We start from the raw sequence: 17,399 nt of genomic DNA, 5'->3' as shown, positions 1-17,399 counted from the left end.
CGAAACCTTCCCCAAGGAGCAGGTGCTGTGGGATGCAGCACCCACTGCAGGCAACGGATCTGCAGGAAAATGGGTTTGTGTCTACATCCTCCCGTTCCTAAGTGAGCCACCTCCTGGTGGAAGCTCCCTCAGCCTTCCTGGTAGCCGGGGCAGGATCCCTTCGGAGCATCCTCCCATCTCAGGGCTGTTTGTCACCCGAGCGCTCACTCCTCGCGTGCAACCCAGATCTCCAGTGATGCTGAAGTGCCTCGGAGCAGGGGAAGGGGCAGAGACCTGCAGCTGCTCAAAGGCACCACCACCTAAATTTATCCCTCTCCATGGGCAGCTTTATTCCCCACACGCTGTGAGATAGAATATCTGTGGGTGGGATATTTATCGACCTCCAGCAATGGAAATGCAGCCCCGGGGAGGTACAAACTGGGAAAAACCGAAGTGGATGGCAAGGGACCCTTCAAACTCTGCCCAAAACGTGACCTAATTCTTGCAAACACCCTGTTCTCTCACAGAGGTGTCCAGGAAGGAGTTTGCCAGATGGCAAAAGGAGGAGGTGAATAAATCTGACGCGGCACATCTGCAGCTGCGGGGAGCTCACGGCATCCGTGCACAGCCAGGCTGGAAAGGGATGGCTCTGGGGCTCAGCTTGGCAGGAAAGCAGACATAAGCAAAGGGAAACCCCAAAGGCTTCTGTTACACCCCCCCATGAACAGATCTGAGACCCCAGCTGGGTAAGAACAGGCAAGAATGAAATGAAAGCAGAGAGAGCTCAGCCACGATGTGATTCCAACTGCATCAGTCACCAGCTGGATGGTAGGGCTGGAGCGTGCCTGGACATGGCAAAAACATTAATAAGGCACAGAAGATCATTAAAAGGAAAATTATATATCCAGAGAACAGTAATGGAAAGGAAGGAGAAGACAGAGGGTGAGGAAATAGTGACAAACAGAGAGGGAGAGATGGTGAGGGATAAAAGTGACAGCAACAGCACCCAAAAGAGGGCAAAACTCCATGAGAAATTTTAACAGGGTGAAAGAAACAACCCACAGCTGAAGTGGAGTTAAAAAAAAAAAAAAAAGGGCAAGAAGGCAATGAAATGCTTCCCGAAACCACCTCACACGGAGAGTGAGCCATCTGGGAGAGGTGCAGGGAGCTGGGCAGCCCTTAGGGCTGTGCCGGCGATATCGTCCCCGGGAGCCAGGCAAAATTAAATCTTCTCATCGTGGGATTTGGGGATTTCCCCCCTCCTGCCAGCTGCCGTTCCGCAGCGATGGAGCAAGTGCACATCGCAGCGGCGGAGGGAGGAATGTCACCTCCCCGGCAGGGCTCGGCCCCGCTGTCCCTACCCGCGTCACCAAACAGAACAAGAGGCGTTTCGTTCGTCATCAACACCTGCAGTGGAAGAAACGTCTCTGAGTGACTGGGAGGTTACTGGGGACACAAAGCTGGGAGGGCTCAGCAGGGTCAGATTCAGTGGGTAGTTTTACCTGAAAAGAGGGAAAATCAGTTCAGTCACCTTGACATATTAATACTGAACCCTTTGCTTTTGAAATTAGTTTTGGGAAGTGTCATTAATGTTGATATTTAATTTGCTTCCTCCCCATATTCATCATCTTTACAATCTTCCCCCCTGTTCCCTTCCCCACCACTCCCACTCCAGCCTCTCATTCCCAAGCAAACATTTACAATTTCTGCTAATTTTACTTTATTTTTCTGTCCTAAAAGTTGCATTTCATCAAAACCCATACCTGGGACCAGGGGAGAAGAGCGAATCCAACCCCTGTTGTTTTCTGACCTTTAGCAATGGAAACAGAACCCCAGCGTGCTACAAACCACGCTCTGCAGAGGAGACCTTGGATCGGGAAGGATTCCAGCCTGCCCTGCAAATCCATGCCCACGGAGGAAGGATGTTTTGGGATTTGAGACCCGGGGGTTTGGGGAGCAGCTGAGAGGTTGTACTGGGGATTTGTGCTGTTAAATGGGAGAAGAGAGGTGGTGATCGGGGGGTAGGGGGTTCCTCGTGGAGGCAGGGATGTGGGATGTGGGATGAGGGATGTGGGATGATGATGCTGCCCCAGCCTCTGGGACCAGCAGCCGTCCCACGGCGCGACCAGACGAGCCTCGCGTGTGCAGGATTGAACCCCGGGAATGTTCGGGAACACTAGGGGGTGCTGAGGGCCCGCAGAAAGGATCCTGCCACCACCGAGGGATGCTCAGGGGTGCGAGGGGGCGGGTCTGGGAAGCGAGGGTTGCATCCCCATTTTGGGGTTGGGGGGAGCCCAGTCCCAACCAGTCCCACAGTGCCTGTGAGAAGCTCCTGGAGTCACTTGGCCACAGCCCTCCCTCTCCAAAGGCGCTTGGCCGCAGCTGGGCTGCCACACTGATTTTAGGAAGAGCAGCTCTATCCCTGTGCCTTCCCCTCCTTTCCTGGGGTCATCCCGGACATCGCATCCCTGTTTTACCACCGGGGAAACTGAGGCACGAGGCAAGGCCTTACCCAGGGCACTTCCCCACCCTAACCACTGTCCCAAACCCCACTGGCAGCACCTGTTTCCCTGCTCAGGGACTTTTGGGGGGCCCTGAGACAAACGCCGAGGGATTCAAACCACCCTTAGAAAACTGAGGATGGCAGCGAAGCGCTTGTTCTCGGCCACCTCTGGCGCTGCAGCTTTCACACGCACGGCTGAGTTTTCCAGCAACCTGTGAGAAATGAGGGGGCTGCTAATTAGGGTGAAAGCCCCTCTTCCCCAGCCCCCCGTGCCCACCACCCCCTTTCCTCCTCCCCCCCTTGCGGGCTCCGGTTACGCGGCGGGTCCATAAACAGCGTCTAAAATAATTGTGCAGTTGTCACCGCCGGGCAGGGAAGAGGGAGGGCCGGGGGGGACTATTTTAAAACGCCCGGCTTAGCCCGAAGGGCCGAGGGGATTGTGGCACAGCCCAGCTGTCCCCGCAGAGCCGGGCGGGGGCTTCAAAGTGCCGGGCGGGGATGTGGCAGCGCCAGCCTGTCCTGGGACGGGGAGGGGGAGCCGGACTGGCCGGGAACAGCTAATGGTGTTTTGATGTGATGCTTCAAGAGCAATTGCCGGGGCTCGGGAGATGTGAGGAGCAGCTGGGAGAAACCTGGGGGTGATGGAAGGAGGACGGGTGGGAGGGAAGGAGGGAGGGAGGAATAAGAGGGAGGTTGGGAAGCTGGTGCAGGTGTGGGGAGGTTGTACATCCCTTTTCTCTTCAGAATTTTGGGGAAAAAACTCCAAAGCAGGGGAGTTCAAAATGCAAAGAGTAAGTTTAGATGGGATATTGGGAAGAAATCCTTCCCTGTGAGGGTGGGGAGGCCCTGGCACAGGTTGCCCAGAGCAGCTGTGGCTGCCCCAGCCCTGGAAGTGTCCCAGGCCAGGTTGGATGGGGCTTGGAGCAACCTGAGCTGGTGGAAGGTGTCCCTGCCCATGGCAGGGGGTGGAATGTCCACTGGGGGCTGAATCATAGAATCCCAGACTGGTCTGGGTTAGAAGGGGCCCTAAAGATCATCTGATTCTGGTCCCCTGCTCTGGGAAGGGGCACCTTCCACTAGACCAGGTTGTTCCAATCCCTGTCCAACCTTGCCATCAACTATTTACAGTCTCATCTAAAGACCATCAAGGTCTTTCCCACATGTCCTGTACTCCAGACATATCTAAATAGCTGTGCTGTGTCATTTAGGAACTACATGAAGCCGTGTGAGGAGCAGCTGAGGGCACTTGGTGTGTTCAGCTGGAGCAGAGGAGACTGAGGGGAGACCTCCCTGCAGTTCCAACTGCCTGGGCAGGGGCAGAGGAGGGGCAGGACTGAGCTCTGCTCTGGGAGGACCAGGGACAGCCCCCAGGGAATGGCTGGAGCTGTGTCAGGGCAGGCTCAGGGTGGATCTCAGGGAAAGGTTCTTCCCCCAGAGGGTGGTTGGCACTGAACAGGCTCCCCAGGGCAGTGGGCACAGCCCCAAGGCTGCCAGAGCTGCAGGAGGGTTTGGATGATCCTCTGGGGCACAGGGGGTGACTCTTGGGGCTGAGCCTGTGCAGGGCTGAGGGATGGACTGGATGATCCCTGTAGGGTCCCTTCCAGCTCAGTACATTTTGTAATTCCACAGTCTCAGACAGGTTGAAGACTCAGATCCCTCACCAGGTGAACCCTGAGGATCCCCAGCACCAGGCAAGAACCATCCTTCAGCAGCTGTGAGCCATTTTTGAGATGGGTTTGAACACTTCTGTGAGCACTGAGACAGGGGGATGCTGGTGGAGGGGGCAGACAAATGTGAAAAATAAATTGTGTTAATTACCAGTCCATTTGGAGGACGTGAGGCTGCCCTGGTCTGTCATCTCATCCCTCCAAGCCGCGGTTTGTCAGGTTTTAGGCTCTCATTCCGGGGTCCCAGAGGGATCCCTGTTTCCCCCCACCCCACAGGGCCGGCAGCTGCTCCCATCCCTCCCGTCAGAAGGTTCCGCCGGCGCTCCAGAAACCACTTCGGCAGCATTTGTCACAACAGCCCCTGCTAATCTCTCTTTCATTTGTAATTATTTTCTCACCCGGCCGCTCCGACAGCGACACCGGAGCCGCCCTCCCAGCCCGGCCCCGCAGCATCCCCGGCCGGGGATGGAGGGAGGATGAAAAGGGGCGCGGGGGAGGGAGAGGAGCCGGGGGCTCGGGGGGCTTCAAACGGGCTGGGGCTGCCCCGGGGCCGATTGAAGTGGGCCGAGGGCCGGGGCCGGCCGCTTTGAGCAGCCCCAGCCAGCGCGGCCAAGAATAATTGGACAAATAGTTCATCTGGTGACCCAGCAGCTGTAGGGAACAGGCGATTTCCAAGAGGATTAGGGGGGAGCTGTGAAAAGGGAGCTCCCACGGGAAGCCTAAAACCCTCATCTTGAATTCAACCGGCCACGAACACATGTTGGAGCCTTTGACTTGCTTTTTGAGCAACTCTTCTCCCCCCCAACTCCACCCTCCCTTTTACCCAAACTACTCCACAAACCAGAGCATTTCAGCTGTAGAACCACGAGGCAGGAAAAACGGGATCGATGGGAGTGAGATGAATTACTGAGTGGTAGCTGCTTCCTAGATGGGCTTTTCCTCTTTCATTTTGATCTAATCCTGACAGTTGCACTACAATTGTTTCCCCGGCATTTCCATTTATTGGGTTTATAGCAGGGAGGATTAGAGATGACTTGTCAAGCAAAGCTGGGCCCTGACACGGAGCTGGGATGTGCTTTACCTCGCAGCCTCTTCACATCGCTGCCTCCTCTTCCTCTGCCATGGCACAAACACCCAAAACAAACACTCTCCACCCACCTGCTGCTTCCCCCGGGGGGGTGAAGTTGGAGCAGGTCTAATCCCCAACCCCTCAGCTTTGGATTGCATGTGAAGAGATCCAGGGAGAGATGAAGATAAGGAGCCCTGGGAGCTCAGCTCTGGAAACTGCTCCTCAGCCCTGTCCCACGGGGTGCTCCAACCTCGACCTGAAGGATCATGTTTGGGAGAGATCATCCTGGTTGTACCTCACAGATCTGCCCTCTCCAAAGGCAGGGGCTGCATCACCCCCACCAGGCCCTCCTAAAACCTGGCTGCAAACCTGCTGGCCCTCACTCCACATTATGGATCCTTCTGGCCTCATTTGCAAGGTCAGGAGCCTTCAGGAGTCTGGTTTTACGTTGCTCAGAAGTCAAGTGGCACTCCTGTGGAATTTGGAGATTGCCCAGGGAAAGCCTCTGGCACCTCCTGTGCCCACTCTCAATCCACCTGCAGACCACCTCAGAACCAGCTCAATCCACCTGCAAACAAGCTCAAAACATCTCAGTCAAGCTCAAAACATCTCATTTCGCCTCAAAACCAGCTCAGTCCACCAGCAGACACCCCGAGGAGTGGAACCCACTGAGTATCACCCTGGCCAGGCAGACCTAGGATGAGCTGCTGGCTTGACCTCCCTCTCTCCCCCTTTGCTGCAGAGTCCAAACAACCAGCTTTGGTTGAACATCTCATTTTCAAACAGCAATGTGAGATTAAATCCCATTTCCCATCCAGGGGCAGACTTTGGTCACCTCTGTGGCCGGGCAGACCCTCCAAACCCAAGACCAAAATCATATACACTTATTTACCCCCACAAAACCCAAGTCAGCTTCTCCCTCAATTCCCCTCCTCTGCCTAAACCACACCATATCTAAAGATGAAGGTCTAATGGTGTCAACACTCAGGTCACAGCAGGTTCCTTCTCCTTGGTCTTCAGGAGACAAGAGGACAGAGCTGGTGAAAAGCCCTAAGCTCAGTGCCATCCTCTCTTCCCACCACCGTCCTCAAACTTAATTGGGACCAAGAGAGAGAGATGGTTAATGATATAATCACTATTTTTAGAAAGTTAGTCCTCTGTTGGGTATGTATTTGGCAATTCCCACAGCTGCATCACTAGCAAGGAAACCTTTGGGGATGGGCTTTGCCTAACTCCAGTCACTCAGCAAGAAAATAAACTCTTAAGCCCTTCACTTGCTGGTACAAAACTAGTTTTTACTGCCTTTTCACAGGAGCATTATTCAGGGTAGTTTTAGATTCATAGGCAGTGAGAACTCCCTGTAAAATTATAGCAACTTCTAATTTATTTTTTTTTTTATTATAGAGGAAAAAAAAATTGTGACAAATTCTGGAGGAGAGATTTGCTGGGGGTTATTAAACCCAGAGCTCTGTGGGCAGATTTTGGTTTGGGGAGGTTGTAAAACACTGACTGCTGAAAACTGCACAATTTACCAGGAAAAAAAAAAAAAAGAAAGAAAAAGACTGTTCTGTGCCATATTTCTCAAGAATTCACAGCCCAAAATTGTCCTTTTGTTGGAGTTCAGTAAATCTGTGGTTTCTGCTGGGTGCCAGCTTGTAGGTAAGAAGGGGTGAGTGTGGAGAGGATAAACATCCTCAGAGCCTTGGCTGGGTCACTCAGCACTAAAAACAATTATTATTTTGGGGGTAATTTCTGCAGAAAGCCAAGTTCAAGGCAGTTCTAACAGACTTCAGCACATAAACCACAGTTCAAGTGGAAAAAAGGGAATAACCCCCCCCCACTCTTAACTTCTGGGCTGTCGAGAGCTTAACAAAAGGAGTCTCATTTGTTGGATGTTTTTTAAGTACCACTCAATCATTCCACTCAGTGGAGAAACCTTAAATTGAATCTCAGCCCTAGAAAATGCATTACTTATTGCTGAATTGATGTCACTGCCAAAGAATTTTCTCTGGGCTTAAGCTGTCTGCAGCAACACGCCAGTGGCACGTTCAAGATGTTTCCCTGTTTGTGGACAGAAATTTCTTGTGTTGGTTCTTCACTTTTCCCCTTTCCCCCTGTTTTTATTTAATTCCTTTTCAGGGCTGTGATGTGCCTTTGGAGCTGAGGGGGCTGAAGGAAGAAGCAGGGGTTGGCTGGAGATGGGAATGTTCATGTGTCATGGAATGGTTTGAGTTGGAAGAGACCTTAAATCCCACCCAGTTCCACCCCCTGCCATGGGCAGGGACACTTTCCACTAGACCAGGTAGCTCCAAACCCCATCCAACCTGGCCTTGGACACTCATCCCACCTGGCTTTTGCCCAAAGCAATCGAGGATTCAACTCCACATCTCCCCTCTAACCCACCTCCCATTGCTGGATTTAATTTAGTCAAGTATTAAAATCCCAAAGAAGGGGCAGCATCTCCCAGGTGTTTGATCTGGAGCCTCTACACCCCAGGAGATGTTTGTCCCCGGAGTTTCGAGGCGGGTGAATCGGTGACAAACATGTTATCAGTCAGGAGCTCTCACTGTACCTGGCAGGGAGGTCACACCTTGTTTGCACTGCCAGGCTGCAGCTCCCAGGACACACCAGCGCTTCCCAGGACACGCTGCTGATCACTGGAGCTCTTCCAGAGGTGGCTGCTCCAGGTCCCTGCTCAGCACAACATCCTGCATCATGTTATCACAGAATTCCAGGACATGCTGAGCTGGGAGGGACCCACAAGGATCATCCAGTCCAACCCTCAGCCCTGCACAGGCCCAGCCCCAAGAGTCACCCCTGTGCCCCAGAGGATCATCCAAACCCTCCTGCAGCTCTGGCAGCCTTGGGGCTGTGCCCACTGCCCTGGGGAGCCTGTTCAGTGCCAACCACCCTCTGGGGGAAGAACCTTTCCCTGAGATCCACCCTGAGCCTGCCCTGACACAGCTCCAGCCATTCCCTGGGGGCTGTCCCTGGTCCCCCCAGAGCAGAGCTCAGTCCTGCCCCTCCTCTGCCCCTGCCCAGGCAGTTGGAACTGCAGGGAGGTCTCCCCTCAGTCTCCTCTGCTCCAGCTGAACACACCAAGTGCCCTCAGTGTCCTCACACGGCTCCAAACCCAGGCCCTTCCCCATCTGTAATCTGTTCCAGGCCATCAGATGTCCCCGTGTGCTGTGGCAGGAGCTGGGATGGCATCACACCTGGAACACATGGGGACAAAGCTGGACTAGAGAGCAGCTGCTTTCCTGCCTCCTTTCTAGCCCAGAAGGACAGAAACTCACGTAACACGAGACATTAAAGCTTCACAAGGGTTTGTGAGGAGGCAACGTGTCTGCAACACATCATAAAACATGGAATCCCAGGATGGTTTGGGTTGGAAGGAATTTTAAAGCTCATCCAGTGCCACCCCCTGCCATGGGCAGGGACACCTTCCACCAGCCCAGGTTGCTCCAAGCCCTGTCCAACCTGACCTTGGACACTTCCAGGGATCCAGGGGCAGCCACAGTTTCTCTGGACAACCTGTGCCAGGGCCTGCCCACCCTCCTAGCCAGGAATTCCTTCCCAATATCCCATCTAAACTTATACTGTCAGTTTGAAACCCTCCCCCTTGTCCTGTCCCTCCAGGCCCTTGTCAAAATACTGGGCAGACTGAAATACTTCATTTTAAAGCTCCTTCAGCTTTTCTTGGGATTCATTACAAACAAAGCATCATTATTTAACAAGCCCAAATCTTAATTTCTTTGTGTCCCACTGCAGATTTTTCCTGCCTCCTCATTCTGGTCCCCAAACTACAACAGTGTCCCCTGCTTTTACCTTCCCTCTTCATTTTCTGACAAAAAGCATCCAGAACTCCACTCAGTACTAGTTTTTCCTTAGCCCTTGAGACTCATTATCCACTTTTCCTCTTGACAGAGCTTTCAAATCCGGACTTTTCCACATTTCCACCCCAGTTATTCCTTTCCAAGGCTGTAATGGCTTTGCTTTTTCCCCCCTTTCGCACCAAGTGAGCAAAGAACAGCTTTTTACCATTGAAATGCAAAACCATTTCAATCTTTTGAGCGTCAGCTTCATCCAAACACCAGTTTTGTAAATAAACAAACACCAAAAAAAACCAAAACAAAAAAACCTGAATTCAGCAGGTGCTTGTTTGGAACTTTATGGCACAGAGAGGCACAATTGCCACAATCCCACAATTTGCCTCCTAGGAATGAGGGAAGTATGTGAACCCAGGGGGAGCACCAGAAACTTTCTGACTATTAAATAACTTCAATGTAAGGAGAAAAGGAGGTCAAGCAACTTTTCTCCCAGGAGATCCCACAAAGGCACTGAATTGCCTTTACAGGTACTTTAAATTTACTGAGGTCTGGGAAAGACCCTCTCGCCCACCCCTGCTTGACCCTTCAAGGACCCCTCAGGTCTGTCTTGACTTGGATCATTTTCCCAATCTCCCAAGCCCCAAAACCTCATAGTTCATGGCCATTCCATGTGGTCAGCATGGAGATACCCCCAGGAGTCAGGGGGGGAAGCTCTGAAGAGCAAACCTGCAAAGGCCACGAAGGAAATGACGTCCCAGTGAAGTCAGCAGGACCGATGATCACACCAGTGTGTAAGCACCTGATACCTGGCCCTGAATAATATCTTAAATATCCCACTGGATATCCCACGTGCTGCACCATTTCTACAGTGCCCTGGGCTCTTTTTAAGTGTTCATTACCTGAAGCCAGATCAATAAAACTGCACAATAAAGGGGCTCTTAACCTACTATGGGAACACTGCTCGAAGCCAGGGCTTTGCAAACCCTCTCTTTCCCACCTCCAGGGAGGGCACACGCAGCTAGCCAGCATTTCTGCCAACCCTTTCACTCCCATCTTATTTCACAACCCCTCTGTCTCCCTCCTATCATCCTCCCTCCCTGCACGTACAGTTGCTGGTATCTTCCCAACCAGATGCACACCTGCAGGAAAAGCTGGCATCTTCTCTTTCCAAGCTGTCATAAAGTCAAATAGTTTATGAGCCTATTGACGACAGATAAATTAATTGCAGAAAGTATGAATGACTTAATATTTTGTGTGCTAATATATATTTTTTTTTTCCCCTTCTCTTAAATCCACGTCATGTGTAAGATATATCTCAGGCAATTTGGGTTGTGTTCAGATTCCCATGTCTCACCAGCTCCTTAAGGTGGCAGAAGATCCCCTGTGGCTTTGGAGCTCCTGGGTTTGATGTTTTAAGTAACATGACATTTTTGGAAAGGTGCTTAATGAACTTGACTCAGCCCAGGCTAAGGGTGGAAGGAGCAGGGACTTTTAGGGAAGGTTTTCACTGGGTAGGAAAGCACACCCAAATCCAAGAGTTCCCACCAGATTCATCCTGCTTAACCTCAGGCTTTAGGCTCTCTTTGTAGCCATCAGATGGTGAGGAGGTAATTCAAAGCTGCCCTCATCAGCTTTGGCTGTTTGAAGCTTGTAAAGCTGAAAACCCTCCATAAAACAGGGGAGAATCCACGGATTTGATGGCTCTTTGCCCTGTGACAATCATCTCCCACAAAGGATGACACAGGTGTGTAACTGCTCCATGACTGGATGTCTGGTTGAAGCCATGGCCAGTCACTGGGATTTGTGAGGTTTTGGTTCATCCCCCATCACTGGGCAAGTGCTTGTGGACTCAGAGGAGCCCAAATCACCCATGTGGGTGACCTGGATACAGATGGTGCAAGCCCAGGTTGCATCTGGCCACGGATCCCTGTCACTTATTGATGACTAACCCATTACTGCCCAGATAGAGATCTCTAGTCAATATATTAGATCATTGCCTGATATTGATCCAACAAGCTTCAATTATCTACTTAGATTTAAAGGAATTTCAGTGTGTGGATTGAGGACAATCATCTGTGTGTTTTGTGCAACAGAGTATTGATGAGCAGGCAGAAAACATGACATCCAAGGAATGAGTAAGATGGGGTGGCTCAGTCGAGAGAAGGGGGTTGGAGAGGGAGGAATAATTAAAGCCATGCAAAAATGTTTAAGTGAGGTAGTGAAATAACCTCTGTTGACTCTCAATGGGTTGAGTAAGGAATGAAGTGGAACTGGAACAAAGGGATTCTAAGCATCTAAATTTAATGAAAAAACAGAACAGATGAGACAAAGTTGTCTCTGCCTTTGCACCTGGAGGGGGCAGGGGGGTGAAATGGTGGTTCAAGGTTGCTCTCCATCTCCACTTCACAGGCGTGGTAGAAAGCATTTGGACATGGTCAGTGCTGGGACTGAAGTGGGTGTTTACAGTTAGACATGTTCTTTACTGGTCTGCAGACCTTGCACTGCCAAAGTCAATGGCAGATATGAGAACAGCCCTCCTTTTTCCTCTGGCCAGTCATTAAAACAGGATAACACTCTGGGAGTGCTGTGTAGGAGAGCTGGGATGTAACAGTGGTTACATGGACTGCCCCCAAATCTTTGCCAGACTTTAGAAGAGGGTCTGAAACCGAGTGACCTACATAGCAACGTTGTGTTTGGTCTGTAAGTGCCATCCCTTTCTGCAGATGAATGAGGTCACCCTGCCATTTGCATGGCACCCATTAGGGACAGGATGTGTTGTGAGCAGCCAGAAGATGAGGTTGTTGTTCCCACACACCAAGACAAGGTTGTTGACTCTGCAGTGCTACACAGAGTGGACTCTGAGATCATCAACAACTCTGTTGCTGGGGGATTTCCCCCAAATCCTGCCACTGATTCCTGTGGCCCTTGTGAAAACCCTTCACTGCTGCCACTTTCCAGACTGGGGGTGCATTATAAAGTCCAACATGACCAGCTCCTGGTCAGGGCAGCATTTTAACACTATTTGGGTTGAAAGTAGTGCCACTGCTCTATATGTGCAGCAGATTTCTGCTCAGTGTAGTAGCACATCACAGGTGAATTCCACCCTTGGGTTGCAGTGACTGTTAATCGGGTTTGTGCTTTTCCAGGGGAATAATTATTTGAACAAGAAGGAGCAGGATCCCCCACACTTGCTATTTAGTCTTTGGGATGTCAACAGAAAACAAGTCCCAAGTGTCAGAGACCACAGCACAAGCCAGGCAAGCACTGCAGGGTCTCTGTCCCGTTCCCAGGGAGGACAATTTGTTCTGGTAGAACCACACTGACCTGAGGGGTTTAGGTTTTATGGAGTATTCTGGGGTGATCTGGAGGGAAATCTGAGTTCCTGCCTCTCGAGCCATTCCACCTTAATGGAAAATAAATAAAGAAAAACCTGAAATGGGATGAGAACGAAGCCAGTGGAAGAGAATCTGGAGAACTGTGCTTAGAAGACACCCTCGCTATAAAAAGTGACTTTTGATAATTGCTGGAAAAGTGCCGGAGTGTATTTTGGGAGAGAGGATTGGGGGGGGAAAATAAAAATTAATCTATGACCTAATGTTTCTGGAACCCATCCACCAACCTGGGTGCCCTGTGGCTGTTTAAATTTTTTATCTCCCTTTCCAGCAGGCGTTTCACAACGTGGATTGTTCTGTGTGTGCGAGGCAGAGGCAGCGAGGCTGAGCCCCGTCAAGGGCCCTCTCTGGTCTCTGCCTGGGATGGCTCTTGTTCAGGAGAAGAGCAGATAACACCTCTGCAGCCACTTCATCATCAGCTGTCACAACCTGAAGACCTCATTAGGATGGAGACACGACGAAGAGCAATAATTAAATTGAGATGTAATTAGACAGATGCTCCGGAGATTTACTGCTACTACTCTGCTACTATTGTAAAACAGCAATAAAAGGAGAAAAATTCCAAAGGCAAAGTATGAGTAATGAGAGAATGCTGGTATTTGTGCTTGCATATGTCATTTCTGCTATGGTTTAATATATGAATATATCCGGGATGATCCTGTGAAGTCTGTGGCTGGTGAAGTTTCCTGGATGTGTTTTCCCATGGGGAATGATGCTGAGATCTCTCAGCTCTGACTGGGAAGTGCTGCTGCCTCGGTGGGTTATGCCATGCAGGATCATGATCCCAGTCTCTTGAGGACACAACCCAAAGCAGGAGCAGCAGTGAGATGTAAGTGGTGAGAGATAAAGGAATTAAGCACTGTATCAACAATTCATGTACCACAAGTTATTTTCACCAGTTTTCCAGACAAATCCTCTCTTCAAATGTGCTGTTATAGATTAATCCAAAGCTATTGGAATCAATAGTTTTCCCTGCTGGGCTGGGCTTAGCAAGAAGCTGGTGTGGATGACAATCACATTTTCCTCTGCCTGTAAAACCAGTGTGACCATATTCACCACTTACTGCAAATTCATCTGGGATTTGGGGAGGTCGATGCACTCAGGAAAAAATGATCTGTGCCCTTTTGCATTAGAGACTCTGAGCCTGTCTGACTCCTGCTGGCCAAGACAGGGCCTAAAGGGGCTTCAGGAGAGCTGGAGAGGGACTGGGGACAAGGCATGGATGAAGAGAACACAGGGAATGGCTTCCCACTGCCAGAGGGCAGGGATAGATGGGGTATTGGGAAGGGATTCTTCCCTGGAAGGGTGGGCAGGCCCTGGCACAGGTTGCCCAGAGAAGCTGTGGCTGCCCCTGGATCCCTGGAAGTGTCCAAGGCCAGGTTGGACAGGGTTTGGAGCACCCTGGGCTGGTGGAAGGTGTCCCTGCCCATGGCAGGGGATGGCACTGGATGATCTGGATGGTTTTTCAGGTGCCTTCCAACCCAAATTCTGTGTTTCTGCCATCACACCTGTGCTCTGAACCAGCCCCAGGCCCTCCTGATTAAGTTTACAGAGATGTCTGGAGGTGAAGCTGTGCTTTAGGGACTGGGGGCTGGTGTGGGTTCACTGTGTGCAGTGACACAAAGCATCTCCACTGCCCAGTGCCAGGGCTGTGCCACTCTGTGAGTCCCGTGGGGCTGGGGGACACTGGGACCATCCAGCTGAGTCTGGCACTCTTGGGGGCTCTGGGACCTGATCTCTAGACATCAGTGAGAGCTCGGTCTGGACATGTGCAGAGACAGTCTGGGACATGAATCTTTACCTTGTAACCTCCCTGCCCTGCCTGTCTCACCCTTTCAGCTCAGACTTGAGCTGTGCCATGTGAGCCCACATTTTCCATTTGGTTTTGCAGCCCGTGGGGCTGTTTGTACAAGATTGGCTGCTTGGGATGTGAGCAGATTACGAATCAAAGGGAAGGAATTTGCTCCAGAAAACGCAATGGCAGTGATGGCTCCCCTGAAACCTTCATCAGATGTAATTAAACAAAGCTTCATATTAGGAAAGTGCTTGTACTTGCTGGCTCCCTTAGGCTGAACTGGCTCTTGTTTCCCCATCAATTAACTCTTTCAGGCACTGAATCCCCCAGCAAGGCACAGGGAGCTGCTCTCCTCAGCCCAGGCAGGGCAGCAAGCTCATCCCTCTGCTCTCCCACAGCAAAGGGAGCAACACCACCACTCAGTGCAAGACCAGAGGAGCCTGAAATAGCACCTTTCATCCCATTCTTCAGCTCTGCAACACCACTAAAGAAACAGCAGTGTTGCTGTTTCACCCACCACCTAGAGACAGAGCAGATGGAGGTGGCTAAGACATCCAGACCCCAAAAGCCTAACTCCCTGCACTTGATGGAAAACAGCCAGGGCACGAATTATTAGGTGCAAAAGTCACATTTTCCAGCTTCCCAACAGTTGGTTTCTCTCTGCAGTTCCACGTTTTCCCCTGTTCAGCGGGGGCAGTAGCTCATTGCTGCAGCAATCTCTCCTCCTCCTCCTCCTCCTCGGGACCTGCATCCACTCACCGCTCCAGGGGAAGGCAGAAGCTCCAGGCAAAGCATTGCCTGGAGAGAGAGAGGCAGGAGGATTTAGGAATGCCGTGTGCTCTCCCGGTGAACGGGGTGCTGAGCATCTGCCCTCGGCTCAGGGAGAAAATAAGCTGGGGAAAAAAACCCATAACATCTCAAAATCAGCCTGCAGCAAACACCTGAGGGCTGTCAGAGGCAGCACCGAGAGGCTTCAAGGGCTTCCCATTTCCCTCACCAGTCTGCAAAGTTTGGGGCAAAAAGGGTGAAAGTTGAAGGATACAGAAGATCGAAAAGGGATGACAACGTTTACAAAAGGAGGGCAGGGACCAGAGGTGCTTTGGGGAGCAGGCTGGGACCAGAACAGCCCTGGAGGGTTGAGAAGAGTTGACAGGCAGTGAGAGCAAGCCCTTTTTCCTCCCAGAATTCCTTTTCCTCTCCACGTTTGTCTGAAATGTGCTCATTGTTAAGGAAACATTCCTCCCTGCCAGAGTTCCTCGCTGTTGCAGAGCTGGCAGCATCAGGGTGTGCTGCAGGACTAGGGCTGGGGACCAGGGCTAAGGGGGAAGAATTAAACACCAGTGGGTTGCAAATATGAAGCCCAAACAAGCCCCAGGTTCAAGCTGGGGCTCGTGAGGGGATTGGGTTGTGTGACACCAACAGACTGACCCTGAACACCCCTGGGAGGGGGGTCAGGTCCTGTGCCCCCAGCTGAGCCCCCCCCATCCCTCGCTGTGTCCCCACTGAAGGAGGGCCAGGCTGGGTGTCAGGTCATGGGTGCACGACCAGCCAGGAGAGCAAAAGCAAGTCCTTAATTCATTGCAGGCTCGGCTGGGGCCCGTGAGTCCTTTCACCTCATCCCCCTCCACCCTGCAGTTCCTTCTGGTAAACTGGAGGTGCAAAAGCATTTTCAGCAATCAGAGCCATGGTGCCTTTCTGTGTGGTCTGTGGGGCAAACCACGTAACCTCTGTGTGACTCTGTTTGCCACCGACACGCCGAGGAGCACCTCATTTACCTCATCAGGGCTTGGGAGCCTTAATTATTCCCAGACGGATGGATGCTGCATAAGCACAGCGTTAGGATGACTAAACCTTCCTGGAGGTGCCTCTAATATCTCTGATTAGTTTGTTTATCCCCCAGATTCTGTACCATGGGCATGACAAAGATTACAAGGAGCGTGTTTAAGCAGGGGCACGGATGCTGTGCCAGATCCCTCCGGGTCAGAGGGAAACAGATGATGGAAAACCAATTAATTTTTTACAGCAAGAAAAATAGCTACAGGATTAAGAAACATTAATTATTTATTGAACCGCTGCCTTTGCAGGGAAAAAAAAAAAAAAAAGAGTTTATACATACCTGTATCTATATAAAATAATCACTCATTGTACACAACAGGGTAATAACTTCAGTAATCTGAGCTCCTGTTTTGACACTGCTCTTTTCTCAGAGGTCAATTAAAATAATGAGAGTGAAAATACTTAGGAGCCTCAGGAAGGGGAAAAACTGTCACAGTAATGACAGGGGGTCGAGTTATGGAGTATTTAGCCCATGGTGCCTGGTTGTGGTCTCCAAGGTATGAATTCCACGTCTGAGTAAAGTGAATTCCTTGTAGCTGTGGGTCTGCCCTGAGATGCAGGTGAGCTCCAAAGATCAGAGCTGGAGAAGAGCTGCAGCAGCTGAGCAGATCAGCTGCAAGGTGGACACTGGCCATGAGCACCTCACTGTCCCAAACTTGGATTAAATGCATTTTCTGGAGTCCCCTTCCTGCTGGTAGTCATGGAATCCCAGAATGGTTTGGGCTAGAAAGGACCACATTTACTTCCACCCCCTTCCACTATCCCAGGTTGCTCCAAGCCCCTGCCAGAGCGCAGGGTTGGATGGATATTGGGAAGGAATTCCTGGCTAGGAGGGTGGGCAGGCCCTGGCACAGGTTGCCCAGAGAAGCTGTGGCTGCCCCTGGATCCCTGGAAGTGTCCAAGGCCAGGTTGGAGCACCCTGGGCTGGTGGAAGGTGTCCCTGCCCATGGCAGGGAGTGGAATGGGATGGGCTTGAAGGTTCCTTCCAAGCCAAACCATTTTGCATTCTGTGAGTCCTGCCTGAGTACCTGGGACAGGATGAGCTGTGTGAGGCAAAGCCTTTGGATCCTGTCGGTGTCCTTGCCTGGTGTGTCCAGGTGCAATCCTCAACATGCACACACAGGGGGACATAAGAAGCAGAAGGTTTTAATGCAGCTCCAGGTTGAAGTTTGCCATATGCACACATGCCCAGGGACAAGGGAACCCCCCAGCATTTGCCAGGGATGACCCTCTCAGAAGTTACTGGGACCAAGACTGAGGTGAACAGCAGGTCCAGACAGAGCTCCAGTGAGAGCACCTGAGCACGTTTCACCTGCAGAGGGGTCCTC

At 51.4% G+C, this 17,399-nt stretch overlaps 1 protein-coding gene across 1 annotated transcript in view; it reads right to left on the bottom strand.

Moving 5' to 3' along the window:
- Window positions 1-17,399, bottom strand: part of ST3GAL4 (ST3 beta-galactoside alpha-2,3-sialyltransferase 4) — a 1,214,471-nt gene that overhangs the window by 20,528 nt on the left and 1,176,544 nt on the right. The gene's annotated exons all lie outside the window — the stretch shown is intronic.

This window comes from Myiozetetes cayanensis, unplaced genomic scaffold, assembly GCF_022539395.1.
Source record: "Myiozetetes cayanensis isolate MyiCay16 unplaced genomic scaffold, myiCay2020 scf29, whole genome shotgun sequence".
NCBI classification, from domain to species: Eukaryota; Metazoa; Chordata; class Aves; order Passeriformes; family Tyrannidae; genus Myiozetetes; species Myiozetetes cayanensis.
The sequence above is the reverse complement of the archived record's forward strand: the minus strand, read 5'-3'. Positions and strand labels throughout refer to the sequence as shown.